Source organism: Choloepus didactylus, chromosome 10, assembly GCF_015220235.1.
Source record: "Choloepus didactylus isolate mChoDid1 chromosome 10, mChoDid1.pri, whole genome shotgun sequence".
In the NCBI taxonomy this organism is placed as follows: Eukaryota; Metazoa; Chordata; class Mammalia; order Pilosa; family Megalonychidae; genus Choloepus; species Choloepus didactylus.
In genome coordinates this window covers 84,025,867-84,044,810 of record NC_051316.1, presented here as the reverse complement: position 1 = coordinate 84,044,810, position 18,944 = coordinate 84,025,867, and the positions used below count along the sequence as shown (strand labels likewise).

Genomic DNA, 18,944 nt, shown 5'->3' with positions numbered 1-18,944 from the left:
AAACTGGCAACTATGATGAACGTATGTGATGAACTCCTCAGGAAACACTTTGCTGGCTAGCCAAAGAAGTGGAGGTCCTCTCTCTGTCTCGCTTAAAAGTCTTCAACTGATTGGATTAAATTCAGCTGATTCAATTTTTCATTGTGGAAGACACGCCCTTCATTGATGTAATCAGTCACAGCTGCAGCCAATTGACTGATGATTTAATAAACCAGCCTTCTGGTTTATTAACCAGCCACAAATGTCCTTGCAGTAACAGGCCAGTGCTTACTTGACGAGACACCTGGGCACCATCACCTGGCCAAGTTGACACATGAACCTAACCATCACAGTTGGTGATATTTTTGTCACTTCCATGCCTTGAACTCTCTCATCTCAGGGATTTTTTACCTTGTATTTCGTCAGGTTCTCTTCTTCTCTGGACGAGGAATCTAGATTTTCAGTTTTGAAACCAAATTTGGACTCTTGACTCTGGAACCCCAATTTCTTTAGCAAGTCGTTCCCTGGAATTAATCCCAGGGGTACGGGTTTTTCTTGAACACCTTGATGAGACTGCATAGTTGGGAAGAGGTATAGGAAGTACATACTGTCTGGCTTCTCTATCTTGAATCTCTGCAGGGCGGTCTTGCCTGTGGCTTGATTCTAAGGCCTGCTCAGTTTCTGTTCTTCTCTAGAATGAGTGTTGAGCTCTTCAATTCTGAAATCAAATCTGGATTCTAGACTCTTTAGTGTTAATTTCTAAAGCAAGTTTTTGTTTAGTAACATAACCTGGGTAAGATTTTTTGTAGAAAGTATCAGTGAGGATTTTCAACTGATCCATTGTGAATTTGGTGCAACTGCGCCTTAGATGTGTAGTGATCAATCTGGTTTGCAGAGTTGTTCTGGGCCATGTTGAAAGAGATTCTGGATTGTTCAAACATGTGACTAGGATGTCCATCTCTCTATTCATATTCTCTTTGTGTTCCTCTGTTGTTTTCCTGATTTTCTTTAGTTCTTTGGCAATGTTTTCCTTTAGCTCTTTCACCATATATATATTATACATAATCATCTTTTAAATGTCTTTGTCTGGTATGTCGCAGGTCTGGTCCTCCTCATTGTTGGTTTCTAATGCTTTAATCTTTTCCTTTTTCCTTGGCCAATACTTCCTGTTTCTTGTATGTTTTGTAATCTTTTGTTGAAACCTGGACGTTTTGATATTTTAATGTGTTATTCTGGAAATTGGATTCTGAGATGTTTGTTCCTTAAGCTTATACCCAGGTAGTGTTATGACAGAGCTTTCCTTAAATGCCAGAATCTAACAATTAAAAAAAGGGAAAAAAGATAACACCTTTTCCAGTCTTTGCAACTGACCTGTGCTAGTGCCCTCATTCAGAGCTTATCCATACAGTGAATTTGAAGACTAGCTCCAGGCCAAAGCAGAAGGGTCTCCCTGATGCTTTCTGTGCATGTCTTTTTTGGTCATGCATTTGTGGCCCTGGGAATTTCCCCTTTTATGCAGATATAAATGTCCTCTTCCTTAGGAAACAGTTTCCTCATAGTCCCAGGCTCTGCACTATAGGTCCTACAGCCAACAATCCATTGCCCCAGGCAGTCACAATGTGACTGCTTACCCACAGTGTTCTGTAGGAGCTCTTGGTGAGCTGCCTTATACACCTATTGCAAGTTCTGGGACAGCAAGCTTGTGATGAGTGTCCTAGTTCAGTTTCTCTGACTGTACTGGGAGTGTGTTCTGGCTCTGCTCTGAGCTGGTGAAGGATTGGGGAGAGGCCAGCAAGGGCACCCCAAGGTCCACTGCTTTTAAATAGCCTTTTTCTTGATTTGGCATTCTCCCTGTTACTGCATTCCTTTAACTGTTTTCTGGAACTTTGAGAAAGTAGTTTCTGCCAGTTCTTATTGGTTGTTCAAAGCTTCGTTTGGGGGACAGGACCCTGAAGTTTCTCACTAGGCCTTCTTTATCAGGGTGGGGCCAATAATATGTCTCTGATGTCATTTTGACTGTTTACTCTGAGTAGAATCCCTTTGTTCCTGTTTTTTTTTTTTTGATCCTAGATCATCAGCCTTTCCAGGAATTCTGAAAGCTACACAGTACCTTTTCAATGAACTCCTTTTCTAATTAAATCAGACAAAGTTTTTTTTGTAAACTGACTGGTATCCTGACTGGTACATATTTTCTACCTTACTTAGCTTCACAATTTTGCTGTCTAAAACTTATCCTCTTTATAGTCAGCTCAGTTATTATTTCTTCTACACCAGCCAGGTTAATGTCCCTCCTCTGGTTTCTCCTAGTACCCCGTGCTTATCCCTATTGTCATTTCTACCACTTGTAGTGTCATTGTCTGTTGCGTTTTGGTCCCTAGACTATGAGTGTCTTGAGGGCAGGGACCATGTTTTATTCTGGATGCCTGAGATTCAGTGGGTGTTCAAAGGCATAAACATAAATGTTTGGTGAATGTTACTTTTCGTGCCCTTAAATTCTTTCTTTGCCTCAAAGATAAATTGTTTGCCATGTGAGACCCATTGGATATGGTGAGACCATGGAAGCCCGTGGAAGCCTTTGTTCATTACTTAGCCCTCAGTTGTTTAGTGTCTGTGGTAGGTGGAATTATGTATTCTGCCCCCCGCCCCCAAAAGTGTTCTTAATCTCATCCCTGTGGGTGTGAACTCGTTGTGAATAGGATCTCTTGAAGATGTTACATTTAGTTAAGGTGTGGCCCAACTGAATGTAGTTGAGTCTTAATCCAGTTTATTGGAGTCCTTTTTAAGCAGAAGAAATTCAGAAATAGAGACAGAAAAAGCCACAGGAAGAAGCTGGAAGTCAACAGAACCCAGAGGAGAAAGGAGCTGACATTACCATGTTCATTGCCATGTAATGGAGAAGCCAAGGAACTCCAAGGATCACCATCAGCCAGCCCCCAAATACCCCAGTCTTCTAGGAGAAAGCATTGGCTTGCCGACTTTGATAGTAGACTTCTTCTAACTTCAAAACAGCAAGCCAATAAATTCCTGTTGTTTAAACCAATCCATTGTATGGTATTTGTTTTAGCAGCTGGGAAACCAAGTTTCCAATTAATGAAATTTAGCAGATTTCTAGAATACATTGCCTAATTCTAGGATATTAAAAAGGCAGTTTTCTCTGTTTGAGTGTGTCTACCACATTTAGGAGAGTAGCTGATTAGTATGCTATTTTATCTGCAGTTATTTCTAACTTGTGCCAGAAACTTGTGACCTACTAATGGGACTGGTTTAAAGTCCAATAAAACCCAAGAAAAATCAGGTATCCAGAACTGGAGAAAGGAGGGGAAAATCACAATCTAAGTAAGAAAAAGTTGACAATGGAAAGACTTCTTTTTTTTTTTAAATACGCTTTTTGAGAACTGGGATCATGTGTTATACTTTGTATTCCTCACAATGACTTACATATAATAGATATACTAATTGGTTTCTTTTTATCTCAAATCTGTTCTTACTCTGAAAGTTTTTGACTCAGTGATTTGGAGCAGTTCAGGAAATATTTGGACCAATATAATATATCTTCAAGAGGAATTATACCAAGTGATTTTGAACCAAGATGAGTGTTGATTTTGGTAGTCTTAAAGGCTTATGTAGACTGATTAAGGAAGCTAGAAAGAATTTTTCTAAGTCTGGACTCTGAATCTGCTCTTTGTGCATGTGATAGCCCAAATTGTAAATAGTTTTGAAATCCTTTGGTGATTGTTGGGAACGTATATCAATCTCTTTTAAGAGGTCCTGTATATTGGAATAGACTGAGAATTAATCAAAGTGTCTGGAAGTCCCTGGATAGCCAATGAATGGTCCTATGAGAGGATACCCTATTTCCAATAACGGTTGCAAGGGTTGGAATGAAGTGTTAGAATTAGTGATCCTGTCATTCAGGATACCAGTCAGTCTACAAAAAACTTTGTTTGATTTAAATAGAAAAGGAGTTCATTGAAAAGGTACTGTGTAGCTTGGAGAATTCCTGGAAAGGCTGATGATCTAAGATCAAAATACAAACAAACAAAGAAACAACAACAACAACAAAAACAGACAGAAACAAAGGGATCCTACTCAGGGTAGGAATTAGTGGATCACTTTCAAGAGAAAGCTCCAGGGAAATGCTACTTCTAAGAGAAGACAGGAAGATCTAGCTCCTAGGCAAGACTCTTGTTTTGTAGTGGTGTTTTGGGGGAAGCAATAAACGAAGATAATAGACCTGGGAGAAAGCACTCTTCGAGATGGCATGGTTTTTACTGTTAAGAACCCTCCAGTTGACAGATAATGGGAAGTGCCTAACCTTATCAAGTTCTTTCCTTTGGGTGCTGCTATCGCAACCATGAGTGTATTCAGGCTTCAGAAGAGACTTGCCTCTAGCATCCTCCACTGTGGCAAGAAGAAGGTTTGGTTGGACCCCTATGCCCAGAGAGACCAATGAAATTGCCAATACCAACTCCCTTCAGCAGATTTAGAAGCTGAACAAAGATGGGCTGATTATCTGCAAGTCAGTGACTGTCCATTCCTGGGCTTGATGCCGGAAAAACACCTTGGCCTTCCAGAAGGGCAGGCATATGGGCATAGGTAAGCAAAAGGGTACTGCCAATGCTAGAATGCTTGAGAAGGTAGCGAGGATGAGAAGGATGAGAATTCTGTGCTGGCTGCTCAGAAGATACTGTGAACCTAAAAAGATTGACCTCCACTTGTATCACAGCATGTACCTGAAGGTGAAAGAGAATGTGTTCAAGAACAAGCGGATTCTCATGGAACACCTCCACAAGCTGAAGTCAGACAAGGCCCGCAAGAAGCTCCTGGCTGACCAGGCTGAGGCCCACAGGTCCAAGACCAAAGAGGCATGCAGGCACCATGAGGAGTGGCCCCAGGCCAAGAAGGAGGAGATTATCAACACTCTGTCAAAGGAGGAAGAGGCAAAAAAATAAAGCTCCCCTTCTCGTCTGTACATAGTGGCCTCAGCAATTATATAAATCAAGCCCTTAAAAAAAACCCTCCAGTCATTCAACCTTTTTATGTGCCAGGTCCTGTTCTAGGTATGGGGTATAGAAATGAAAAGTTCATAGTTTAGTGAGAGACACTAGTAAATATGAGTGTATTTACTGTGAAGCTATTTGCATAGTCCCTGTACCGGTTTATATATATTATGCCCCCCAGAAAAAACCATGTTCTTTGATGCAGTCTTATGGGGGCAGACATATTAGTGGGGATTAAGTTGGAACATTTGGATTAGGTTGTTTCCATGGAAATGCGCCCCACCCAACTGTGGGTGATAACTCTGATTGGATTATTTCCATGGAGGTGTGGCCCCGCCCATTCAGCATGGGCCTTGATTAGTTTACTGAAGCACTATGTAAGCTCAGACAGAAGGAGCGGGCTTGCTACAGCCAAGAGGGACACTTTGAAGAATTCACAGGAGCTGAGAGAGGAGCTGCAGATGAGAGACAGTTTGAAACGGCTGTTGAGAGCAGACTTTTGCTCCAGAGAAGCTAAGAGAGAATAAACGCCCCAAGAGCAACTGAAAGTGACGTTTTGGAGAGAAGCTGAAGCCAAGAGAGGAACATCCTGGGAGAAAGCCATTTTGAAACCAGAACTCTGGAGCAGACACCAGCCACGTGCCTTCTCAGCTAACAGAGGTTTTCCAGACACCATTGGCCATCCTTCAGTGAAGGTACCCGATAGTTGATGACTTACCTTGGACACTTTATGGTCTTAAGACTGTAACTTTGTAACAAAATAAACCCCTTTTATAAAAGCCAATCCATTTCTGGTGTTTTGCATTCCGGCAGCATTAACAAACTAGAACGGTCCCCTTCCAATGCCTTGGGAGGGGATTCGTAAAATTATGTTAGTAATTTTGTGTACTTTCTCTTTTATTTATTTATTTATTTATTTATTTATTTATTTATTTATTTATTTTTATTGAGATATATTCACATACCATGCAGTCATACAAAACAAATTGTACATTCGATTGTTCACAGTACCATTACATAGTTGTACATTCATCACCTAAATCAATCCCTGACACCTTCATTAGCACACACACAAAAATAACAAGAATAATAATTAAAGTGAAAAAGAGCAATTAAAGTAAAAAAGAACACTGGGTACCTTTGTCTGTTTGTTTGTTTGTTTCCTTCCCCTATTTTTCTACTCATCCATCCATAAACTAGACAAAGTGGAGTGTGGTCCTTATGGCTTTCCCAATCCCATTGTCACCCCTCATAAGCTACATTTTTATACAATTGTCTTCGAGATTCATGGGTTCTGGGTTGTAGTTTCATAGTTTCAGGTATCCACCACCAGCTACCCCAATTCTTTAGAACCTAAAAAGGGTTGTCTAAATTGTGCATAAGAGTGCCCACCAGAGTGACCTCTCGGCTCCTTTTGGAATCTCTCTGCCACTGAAGCTTATTTCATTTCCTTTCACATCCCCCTTTTGGTCAAGAAGATGTTCTCCGTCCCACGATGCCAGGTCTACGTTCCTCCCCGGGAGTCATATTCCACGTTGCCAGGGAGATTCACTCCCCTGGGTGTCTGATCCCACGTAGCGGGGAGGGCAGTGATTTCGCCTTGCAAGTTGGCTTAGCTAGAGAGAGAGGGCCACATCTGAGCAACAAAGAGGCATTCGGGAGGAGGCTCTTATGCACAACCATAGGGAGGCCTAGCCTCTCCTTTGCAGCAACCGTCTTCCCAAGGGTAAAACCTATTGTAGAGGGCTCAACCCATCAAACCACCAGTCCCCTGTGTCTGTGGTCATGTTAGCAACCATTGAGGTGGGGTAGGCGAATACCCCTGCATTCTCCACAGGCTCCTCAAGGGGGCACTACATTTTTTTTCCTTGTTTTTCTTTTTTTTTTTTTTTAACTTTCCCTTCTTTTTTAAATCAACTGTATGAAAAAAAAGTTAAAAAGAAAACAAACATACAATAAAAGAACATTTCAAAGAGACCATAACAAGGGAGTAAGAAAAAGACAACTAACCTAAGATACCTGCTTAACTTCCAACATGTTCCTACTTTACCCCAAGAAAGTTACCTAATATAGCAACATTTCTGTGAACTTGTTGCTACTATATCCATCAGAAATTAACAGACCATAGTCATTCCTGGGCATCCCCAGAACGTTAAATAGCTTATCTGTTCTTCTTGGATTATTGTTCCTCCTTCCTTAATTGCTCTCTATTGCTAGTTCCCCTACATTCTACATTATAAACCATTTGTTTTACATTTTTCAAAGTTCACATTAGTGGTAGCATATAATATTTCTCTTTTTGTGCCTGGCTTATTTCGCTCAGCATTATGTCTTCAAGGTTCATCCATGTTGTCATATGTTTCACGAGATCGTTCCTTCTTACTGCCGCGTAGTATTCCATCGTGTGTATATACCACATTTTCTTTATCCACTCATCTGTTGAAGGACATTTGGGTTGTTTCCATCTCTTGGCAATTGTGAATAATGCTGCTATGAACATTGGCGTGCAGATATCTGTTTGTGTCGCTGCTTTCCGACCTTCCGGGTATATACCGAGAAGTGCAATCGCTGGATAGAATGGTAACTCTATATCTAGTTTTCTAAGGAACTGCCAGACTGACTTCCAGAGTGGCTGAACCGTTATACAGACCCACCAACAATGAATAAGAGTTCCAATTTCTCCACATCCCCTCCAGCATTTGTAGTTTCCTGTTTGTTTAATGGCAGCCATTCTAACCGGTGTTAGATGGTATCTCATTGTGGTCTTAATTTGCATCTCTCTAATAGCTAGTGAAGCTGAACATTTTTTCATGTGTTTCTTGGCCATTTGTATTTCCTCTTCAGAGAACTGTCTTTTCATATCTTTTGCCTATTTTATAATTGGGCTGTCTGTACTATTGTCATTGAGTTGTAGGATTTCTTTATATATGCACGATATCAGTCTTTTGTCAGATACATGGTTTCCAAAAATTTTTTCCCATTGAGTTGGCTGCCTCTTTACCTTTTTGAGAAATTCCTTTGAGGTGCAGAAACTTCTAAGCTTGAGGAGTTCCCATTTATCTATTTTCTCTTTTGTTGCTTGTGCTTTGGGTGTAAAGTCTAGGAAGTGGCCGCCTAATACAAGGTCTTGAAGATGTTTTCCTACATTATCTTCTAGGAGTTTTATGGTACTTTCTTTTATATTGAGATCTTTGGTCCATTTTGAGTTAATTTTGTGTAGGGGGTGAGGTAGGGGTCCTCTTTCATTCTTTTGGATATGGATATCCAACTCTCCCAGCCCCATTTGTTGAAAAGACCATTATGACTCAGTTCAGTGACTTTGGGGGCCTTATCAAAGATCAGTCGGCCATAGATCTGAGGGTCTATCTCTGAATTCTCAATTCGATTCCATTGATCTATATGTCTATCTTTGTGCCAGTACCATGCTGTTTTGGCAACTGTGGCTTTATAATAAGCTTCAAAGTCAGGGAGTGTAAGTCCTCCCACTTCGTTTTTCTTTTTTAGAGTGTCTTTAGCAATTCGAGGCATCTTCCCTTTCCAAATAAATTTGATAACTAGCTTTTCCAAGTCTGCAAAGTAGGTTGTTGGAATTTTGATTGGGATTGCATTGAATCTGTAGATGAGTTTGGGTAGAATTGACATCTTAATGACATTTAGCCTTCCTATCCATGAACATGGAATATTTTTCCATCTTTTAAGGTCCCCTTCTATTTCTTTTAGTAGAGTTATGTAGTTTTCTTTGTATAGGTCTTTTACATCTTTGGTTAAGTTTATTCCTAGGTACTTGATTTTTTTAGTTGCTATTGAAAATGGTATCTTTTTCTTGAGTGTCTCTTCAGTTTGTTCATTTCTAGCATATAGAAACATTACTGACTTATGTGCATTGATCTTGTATCCCGCTACTTTGCTAAATTTGTTTATTAGCTCTAGTAGCTGTATCATCGATTTCTCAGGGTTTTCTAGATATAAGATCGTATCATCTGCAAACAATGACAGTTTTACTTCTTCTTTTCCAATTTGGATGCCTTTTATTTCTTTGTCTTGCCGGATTGCCCTGGCTAGCACTTCCAGCACAATGTTGAATAACAGTGGTGACAGCGGGCATCCTTGTCTTGTTCCTGATCTTAGAGGGAAGGCTTTCAGTCTCTCACCATTGAGTACTATGCTGGCTGTGGGTTTTTCATATATGCTCTTTATCATGTTGAGGAAGTTTCCTTCAATTCCTACCTTTTGAAGTGCTTTTATCAAAAAGGGATGTTGGATTTTGTCAAATGCTTTTTCAGCATCTATTGAGATGATCAATTGATTTTTCCCTTTTGACTTGTTAATGTGTTGTAATACATTGATTGATTTTCTTATGTTGAACCATCCTTGCATGCCTGGAATGAACCCCACTTGGTCATGGTGTATGATTTTTTTAATGTGTCTTTGGATTCGATTTGCAAGTATTTTGTTGAGGATTTTTGCATCTATATTCATTAGGGAGATTGGCCGGTAGTTTTCCTTTTTTGTAGCATCTTTGCCTGGTTTTGGTATTAGATTGATGTTAGCTTCATAAAATGAGTTAGGTAGTGTTCCATTTTCTTCAAAGTTTTGAAAGAGTTTTAGTAAGATTGGTGTCAGTTCTTTCCGGAAAGTTTGGTAGAATTCCCCTGTGAAGCCATCTGGCCCTGGGCATTTATTTGTGGGAAGATTTTTGATGACTGATTGGATCTCTTCGCTTGTGATGGGTTGGTTGAGGTCTTCTATTTCTTCTCTGGTCAGTCTAGGTTGTTCATATGTTTCCAGGAAATTGTCCATTTCTTCTACATTATCCAGTTTGTTGCCATACAGTTGTTCATAATATCCTCTTATAGTTTTTTTAATTTCTTCAGGATCTGCAGTTATGTCACCTTTTTCATTCATTATTTTGTTTATATGGGTCTTCTCTCTTTTTGATTTTGTCAGTCTAGCTAGGGGCTTGTCAATCTTGTTGATCTTCTCAAAGAACCAACTTTTGGTGATATTTATCCTCTCTATTGTTTTTTTGTTCTCTATGTCATTGATTTCTGCTTTAATCCTTGTTATTTCTTTTCTTCTACTTGGTTTAGGATTGGTTTGCTGTTCATTTTCTAGCTTCTTCAGTCGATCCATTAGTTCTTTGATTTTGGCTCTTTCTTCCTTTTTAATATATGCATTTAGTGCTATAAATTTCCCCCTTAGCACTGCTTTTGCTGCATCCCATAGGTTTTGGTATGTTGTGTTCTCATTTTCATTCGTCTCTATGTATTTAGCAATTTCTCTTGCTATTTCTTCTTTAACCCACTGATTGTTTAGGAGTGTGTTGTTTAACCTCCAGGTATTTGTGAATTTTCTAAGTCTCTGATGGTTATTGACTTCTAATTGTATTCCATTGTGGTCAGAGAATGTGCTTTGAATAATTTCAATCTTTTTAAGTTTATTGAGGCTTGTTTTATGTCCCAGCATATGATCTATTCTGGAGAAAGTTCCGTGAGCACTAGAAAAGTATGTGTATCCTGGTGATTTGGGATGTAATGTCCTGTATATGTCTGTTAAATCTAATTCATTTATCAGATTTTTAGGTTTTCAGTTTCCTTATTGGTCTTCTGTCTGGTTGATCTATCTATAGGAGAGAGTGATGTGTTGAAGTCTCCCACAATTATTGTGGAAACATCAATTGCTTCCTTTAGTTTTGCCAGTGTTTCTCTCATGTATTTTGTGGCACCTTGATTGGGTGCATAGACATTTACGATTGTTATTTCTTCTTGCTGAATTGCCCCTTTTATTAGTATGTAGTGGCCTTCTTTGTCTCTCAAAACGTCCCTGCATTTAAAGTCTATTTTATCTGAGATTAATATTGCTACAGCTGCTTTCTTTTGGCTGTAGCTTGCATGAAATATTTTTTTCCATCTGTTCACTTTCAGTTTCTTTGTGTCCCTGTGTCTAAGATGAATCTCTTGTATGCAACATATTGATGGTTCATTTTTTTTGATCCATTCTGCGAATCTATATCTTTTAATTGGGGAGTTTAATCCATTTACATTCAACGTTATAACCGTGAAGGCATTTCTTGAATCAGCCATCTTATCCTTTGGTTTATGTTTGTCATATTTTTCCCCTCTGTCTATTAATATCCTTTATTGTACCCATACCGAATCTCTTTAGTACTGAACCTTTCTCCAAGTCTCTCTGTCCTGTCTTTGTTTCTCTGTCTGTAGGGCTCCCTTTAGTATCTCCAGTAGGGCAGGTCTCTTGTTAGCAAATTCTCTCAGCATTTGTTTGTCTGTGAAAAATTTAAGCTCTCCCTCAAATTTGAAGGAGAGCTTTGCTGGATAAAGTATTCTTGGCTGGAAATTTTTCTCACTCAGAATTTTAAATATATCGTGCCACTGCCTTCTTGCCTCCATGGTGGCTGCTGAGTAGTCACTACTTAGTCTTATGCTGTTTCCTTTGTATGTGGTGAATTGCTTTTCTCTTGCTGCTTTCAGAACTTGCTCCTTCTCTTCTGTGTTTGACAGTGTGATCAGTATATGTCTCGGAGTGGGTTTATTTGGATTTATTCTATTTGGAGTTCGCTGAGCATTTATGATTTGTGTATTTATGTTGTTTAGAAGATTTGGGAAGTTTTCCCCAACAATTTCTTCGAATACTCTTTCTAGACCTTTAACCTTTTCTTCCCCTTCTGGGACACCAATAAGTCTTATATTCGGACGTTTCATGTTATCTATCATATCCCTGAGGTCCATTTTGATTTTTTCAATTTTTTCCCCATTCTTTCTTTTATGCTTTCATTTTCCATTCTGTCATCTTCAAGGTCACTGATTCGTTGTTCAACTTCCTCTAGTCTTGTACTATGAGTGTCCAGAATCTTTTTAATTTGGTCAACAGTTTCTTTAATTTCCATAAGATCATCCATTTTTTTATTTAGTCTTGCAATGTCTTCTTTATGCTCTTCTAGAGTCTTCTTGATTTCCTTTGTATCCCGTACTATGGTCTCATTGTTCATCTTTAGTTCTTTGAGTAGGTGCTCTAGGTGCTGTGTCTCTTCTGGTCTTTTGATTTGGGTTCTTGGGCTTGGGTTATCCATATCGTCTGGTTTTTTCATATGCTTTATAATTTTCTGTTGTTTTTGGCCTGTTGGCATTTGCTGAACTTGATAGGGTTCTTTTAGGATTTGTAGACCTATTGAAGTCCTTATCTCTAATTTATCAGATCTACAGCTTCGTGGAGTACACTTTCTCTAACTAAGCAGCAGGTGGCGTCCACGAGCCACCTGTTCTCCACAAGCCAGTTCTCCCCTGCTTAGCCTTTTTGGTGAGTGGGGGAGTGAGTCTTGTGGGGTCCAATTGGTGTACCAAGCTTGCGTGTGTAGTTGGTGTTGCCTGCCCTGTATATGGGGCGTGTTTCTGGGCAGTCAGGGAGGGGGGGTGGCTCTAACAATCAAATCTCCCTGGTGATCCTAGAGTTTTAAAGCTGCTGCAATAGTCTGATCCTCAGTTCAGTCCTGCCACAGTTTGTCTCTGCCACTGACCCACAAGTCCTTGGTATTGGCGTATGGCTCCTGAGACTTACAAGTGGGCCCCTCTTCCAGGCTGTGAACCCTGGGTCCTCTGTTGAGGGATGACTGTGCTATGTCACAGGTGAGTGCCGTCCCCCCAGGGCAGTTCTGGGCTGCTGGGCTGTGTAGGGAGGCTCCCAGTCTGCTGAAATGATGGCTGAATGGGGCTTTGTTAATTCACACTGCTCCACCTTCCCAACTCTGGGACAATCAGCTGAGGTTGCAGGGAAGGCTAATGTCCATGCCCAGTTTTGTGGTGTGTGCCTGTTATTTGAAGCCCTTCCGTCACACTGGGTTGTCTGGGGCAGCTCTGGGCTATGGGGCTGGCGATGGGCAGGAGTGTTTCCTGTCCACCAGGATGATGGCTGTGAGCGGACACCCTGCTTTTCTTGGGAAGTTGTGGTGTTTACTGAATTTTCTCAGCCACTGGATTATTGCCTTTTGTCTCAGAGCTCTCTTAGTTCTGCTCTTGTCTTGACCTGCCCAAATTGCAAGTCTTTGAAGCTTTCTGTATTGGGCTTCTTAGAGTAATTGTTTTAGAAAAAGAAAAAAGGATTAAAAAAAAGGGCCCTCCTCAGAGATCTAATGGGTTATTGAAATGCTAAGAGACAAAGCAATTAGGGCCATTAAGGAAAGGTCCACAGGGCAGAGAGATCAGCTTTTCTTCGGGATTTGCATATGTGCCTCAGGGCCTGAGCTCTGCCCTTCCCCTTTCTATGTTCACCAGGACTCCAAAAATCCTCCGCTTTTATTTTGGAGTTTTTCGTGTTGTTTTTTTTCTATGCCTGTCTCCTCTCTGCTGGGCTGGCTGCTCTCAGATTCTCTGGTGTCTGGTCTCAGTCTATCTATGTTTGGAGTTTGGATCAGTAGAATGAGTTTCCGATAAGGGCTGCCACTGCAGTTCTCCCTTCTCCTTCCCGGAGCTGACAGCCCCTCCTCCCACGGGACTGAGCCTGGCAGGGAGGGGCGCGGGTCCCCTGGCCGCAAAAACTTACAGATTTCGCTGATCTCAGCAGTTCCACATTTTCATGAGTGTTGTATGAAGTATGCCCAAAGTCAGATTGCTCTGTGGTGTCCAGTCCACGCAGTTCCTGGCTTTCTACCTACTTTCCTGGAGGAGTAACTAAAACATACAGCTCACCAGTCCGCCTGTGTACTTTCTCTTAAAGGGGCCCTCCGTAACCAAATTGTGTGAACTTCGGGGCTCATAAAACCTAGTTCCACCCCTGAATTCAAGTACATCAACAATTATATATTGTAGTAAGTATCATAAAGATTTTCTTACAGTTCTGTAGATGCACCAAAGAAGGGCATCCTGTCCAAGTGACATTTGTATAGAAAGAATTCATACTTTATGAGGGCAGGGACTTTTTTCTTTTGTATTCTGAGCACTTAGAATATTGCCTGACACATATGAGTGGTCAATGAATATGTTGTTGAAAGAATAGAAGTGAGTCAGGATAGATAGTTGGGGACAGTATGTGTGTGTGAAGGGATTGGCAGCATGATGAGAAGCCAAGGTGTTGGGGGGACCTGCAAGTAGTTCGATATGGCTGGAGAGTAAGAGCCTGTCAGGGAGTGGTGGATGATATGGCTGGAGAAGAGGTAGGTAGAACCCAAAGTATAGAGGGTTCTGTTATGCCATGCTCAGGTTTTTGACTGTCCTACAGGCTATAGTGAGCTTACTGAAATCTTTAGGCTCAGGAATGACATGATCTAGTTTGCTTTTAGAAAGATCATTCTGGAAGCTATGGGAGAATAGACAAGAGCATTGAGATTTAAATTAGGTGCAGTAGCCCACTCGAAAAAATGATTGGAATCTGAGCTAAGACAATGGAATTATAGCTAAGGCAAGGGGAAAGATATAGTAAACAGTTTAGGAGGCAAAATGGCATATAGTAGGCCCAGTACAGTTGAAGGCTTGGTGATTCATTTTTTTTAGTCCTTCAGCAAACATTTTTTGAATGTCTGCTATGTGCCAGGTCTTGCCTTAGGCATTGAGGATATAGTAATGAGCAATATAGATAAGTTCTTTGTCAGAGTCTAGTGAAAGATACAGAGAAGTAACCTGGCAATTACAAAACTACATTGTGATAAGTGCAATGAGAGGAGAAGTTTAAGGTATTACAGGAAAACATAGGAGGAGTACCTTACACAGACTTGTGGTGTTCGGGGAAAGCTCCTGGAGAAAATTTCTAAGCTGAAATAAGAAGAATGGGTAGAAGTTAGACAAATGAAGAAGTAGGAGTATGGTGGACAAAGGAGTGGAAAGACTCTGGAATGACTGACTCCTTGAGGCCAGGGTGAGGTGTCTGTGAACCATGGGGTCAGTAATGGAGATGATGGAGAGAGAAGGTACAGGTATTGGTGGGAAGATGAGTTCAGTTATGGTATGGTAAGTTTGATAATCCTGTGGGATATCCAGATGGAAATGAAGGATATATATGTTGGGAGTTCATGAGGGGAGATCAGGGCTGGAGATACAGGTTTAAGAGTCACCAGGGTAGTTCTTGAGACTGTGGATGTAGTTGAGATCATCCAGGGGGAGTGCACTGAGAGAACATATAAGGGAACCAAGGGCAGATTCTTTTAAGGGGCAGGCAAAAGAAGAAAAGTCTTCAAAAGAGATTGAAGGAGTGTCTGGACAGGAAGGAGAAAGAACTGGGAGAGAATGGAACATAGGAGAACAGAGTAACAGATGACCAATTCATGAACTGTTGCTGAGTTTCAGAACAATAATATTAAAAAGTATTCATTGGATTAGACAACATGGTTGTTGCTGGGGACTTGCAAGAGCAATTTCAGTGGAGGGGTTGGAGATAGAAACCAGACTGAACTGGTTCTAAGAACTAATGGGAAATTTTGAGACATATCTTACCAATATCTAACAGCATGAAAAATGTCTGTATTAGAGAGAACTGGTGAACAACACTTCATGCTCAGCCAAGGTTTTCCTTGCACCTATCAGATTTTCACATGGAAAGCTTCTCTCATAGGTATTGTTTTAGTTTCTTTAGCTGCTAAAACAAATACCATTATGTGACAGTTAAGTTCATGTGTCAACTTGGCTAGGTTATGGTAAAGCAAGCACTGCCCTGATTGTTACAGTAAGAATATTTCATAATTGAAGCTATCAGTAAGTTTATTGTATCTATATGGCTGATTACATCTACAGTCAACTAAGGAGATTGCCTTCAACAATGAAAGAAGTCTCATCTAATCAGTTGAATGCTTTAGAGAGAGAACTGATGATTTCAGCAGTCAAAAGTAAGAATTTACATCTCTACTTCAGCCAGCTAGCTTCTCCTAGGGAACTCATTGAAAACTTTCATTGGAGTTCCGAGCTTGTGGCCTGCAATCTTTGGGACTCCTTGGCTTTTCGGTCACATGGCAATGCATATGGTGGCATCTAATCCTTTCTCTTCCAGGTTCCATTTACTTCCAGCTTCTTGCTTCTTCAGTGGTTTCTCCCTCTGTGGCTTTTTCTATAAAGCCTCCAGTAAAAACATTAAGAACAATTCTGATTCAGTTGGGCCACACTTTAACCGAGGTAACCTCATCAAAAGATCCTATTTACAATGGATTCACTCCCACAGGAATGGCTTAAGATTAAGAACATGTTTTTGTGGAGTATATAACTCGAAGCCACCACAAGCACTTAGAATAATGAATAAGTACTTAGTAAATGTCAGATATTTATATTGCCCAAGTTACAAAATTGTGCAGTGCTGGAGTCCTACTTGCACAAACATTGCTATGCCCTTTATATAAAACTCCTTTTAAACATATAGCCATATGGACATAGAAATGATGGTATATAAGAAGTTTATGAATTGTATGTGCTTATCTGTTAGCTTGGAAATATAGACTTTCTTATTCTGCCATGGAATCATTCCTTTTAATCTTCTCATTACCTCACATTTATTCATCAAATCAATTCTCCTCTCATGTATCTGAGCTCTCTTTCAATTGCAAATGACAGAAAACCAATTCAAACAAATTTGAGCAAAGAAAAACAAAAGGATATTATTGGTTTATGTAACTGGGATGTTGGGACATCAGGGGTGGAGCTGAGTTCAGTACTCAAACAACATCATCTCTTGGGTCTGATTTCCTAGTTTCACTTGTGCTGCAGCTTGGCTTCTTGCATATAGCAAGAGGATGGTGGGAAAATGGCTGGTGGAAACACGGGAACAGTTTCAGGATTATGTCATACCAATTTAGCAGCCCCAGAGGTACAAGAAACACGTCTCTCCCAGTATTGGTATTTAAGATCTATGGGAAGGTCGCTGATGGAAAGGCTTGGGTCATGTGTCCATTACTGGGACAACCACTGTGGCCAGAAGATGGGATTATATAATTGTCTTGGTCTGGGTCTCATACCCATCCTGTGGCCAGGAAGTAGAATACTATAATTGGCAATCCCATGAGAACCACATGGAGAGAGGAGGGGGAAGCTCCCCAAAGAAGAGGTTTGCTGTCAGTAGAAGAGGGGAAAAGAATGAGAGGCAGAGAAAACAAGTATCCACTCCACCTTTTCACCTGGACCAGCTTCTTTCTCTGAAACTTTGTTTCATTTCTCTCCCTCATCCATCATAGCACATTAATTACTAATTTCTGATAATTTTCCTTATAAATGTTTCTCATCTTCCTCTTCCTTTCCACTACAAATGCCATCACTATAGTCCAAATCCTCATGACCTGCTTTTGTTGATAAAGCTGCAAACTGGCCTCCCTGCCATGTCTCTGTAAAACCAGTCTGCCTGAATTCTGTATCTAAGTGAAGCTTCTTAAACCACCTTAATAATAATGCCACCATTCATTCAATTTTTCTATACTTTTTAAGGTACTTTCACATATTGTCAAAGAATGATCCCTATGAACAAATACAGTTCTTTATGTATATTTATTTTTATTGGATTAATCTGTAATTGTGCCTATAAACATGTAAAAAGGCAAATTCACATCTCTGAATAGGTATGGAGGTAGGTATGAGTATGGACTCTTACTAGAGGAATAGTGTCAATCACCTAGAAAACTACCAGTTTTCTAGACCAGAAGTTGAAAGCCTCAGTGAAGAGCATAGAGGGAATCTGTTTCTGTTGGTCCTGACTGTGAAAGTGTCAAGATGTTAAGGAGGTAGCTTCTAAGTGGTAAGACAATGAGATAATGTTCTTTCTTTGAGGAAGGCTGGGAGCCAGCTACCGTTAATAATAACCGCAACAACTAACAACAAATGCATGTGTTAAGTGCTTGATATACACGATATATAGTTAAGCATTTTACGTATACCTTCCATGGGCTGTTCTCAGCAAATGACTGAGCACAGTGGGGATACTAAGGCAGGCCCCATTCCTGTGATACAGTTTGGCACTTATGGCAAGGTCCTGGGGGAGAATCACAATGCAGACCCCTGGAATTCTGGAGAAAGGCCATGCCATATGCAACAGAGAATTATATGGATTTGAGAAACAGTTTCTAGCATGTTACTGGGCCAAGGTGGAGATGGAGTCCTTGAACAGAGGACAATTAGCCACTTGGTGGCAAGTCAACTACACTGGACCTTTACCATAATGAAAGGGCCATTGATTCATCTTTATAGGGATAAATAACTTATTCTGGGGATGGGTTTGCCTTTCTGGCTTGTAGATCCTCAGCTAGTATTGCTATTCAGGGACTTATGGCATGCCTGATCCACAGGCGTGGAATCCTACACAGCATAGCGTCCAAATACAGGACCTACTTCACAGTGAAGGAAGTGTGGAGTGGACCCATAACCATGGAGTCCACTGGTCCTATCACATACTGTAGCATCCAGGAGTAGCTGGGCTCAGAGAATGGTAGAACAGCCTTTTAAAGGCACAACTGAAGTGCCGGCTTGGTGTCAACATTATGAAAGGATGGGGCACCATGCTTCAGGATGCAGTAGCTATACAGAGACCTCTGTTTGGTACAAGGTCTCCAATAGGAAGGAAACATGGGTGTGGGAGCCAAGGGGTCTAAGTAGGAGTGGCTCCACTTAGCATTTCTCCTACTAACCCACAGGAAGATTTTGTGCTTCCCCTCCGTGAAACTCGAATGCTCTGCGGAGTTAGAGGGCCTGGTCCCCAAGTGGGGAGGTCTTCTTGCTAGGGGACAAGAGTGTCAGGGGACACAGCAAGGGTCCCACTGAACTATAAGATATGATTGCCATCAGGGCACTTTAGATTCCTTGTATCTAGGGACCTGTCTGTGAGAAGAGAGATCACTATATTGGCCGGGGTAGTTGACCCTGATCATCAGGATGAGGTGAGGCTGCTTTTAAACAATGGGGATAGGGAGGAAATATGTGTGGAATCCAAGTGATCCAGTGGGGCATTTCCTGGTATCCCCTTGTCCTGTGAAAGGACACATGCAGCCACCCCAGC

At 40.8% G+C, this 18,944-nt stretch overlaps 1 pseudogene; it reads left to right on the top strand.

Annotated features, from left to right (window-relative positions):
* The first annotated feature begins 4,324 nt into the window (after positions 1–4,324).
* On the top strand, positions 4,325–4,931 carry LOC119505367 (annotated as a pseudogene).
* The last annotated feature ends 14,013 nt before the right edge of the window (positions 4,932–18,944 follow it).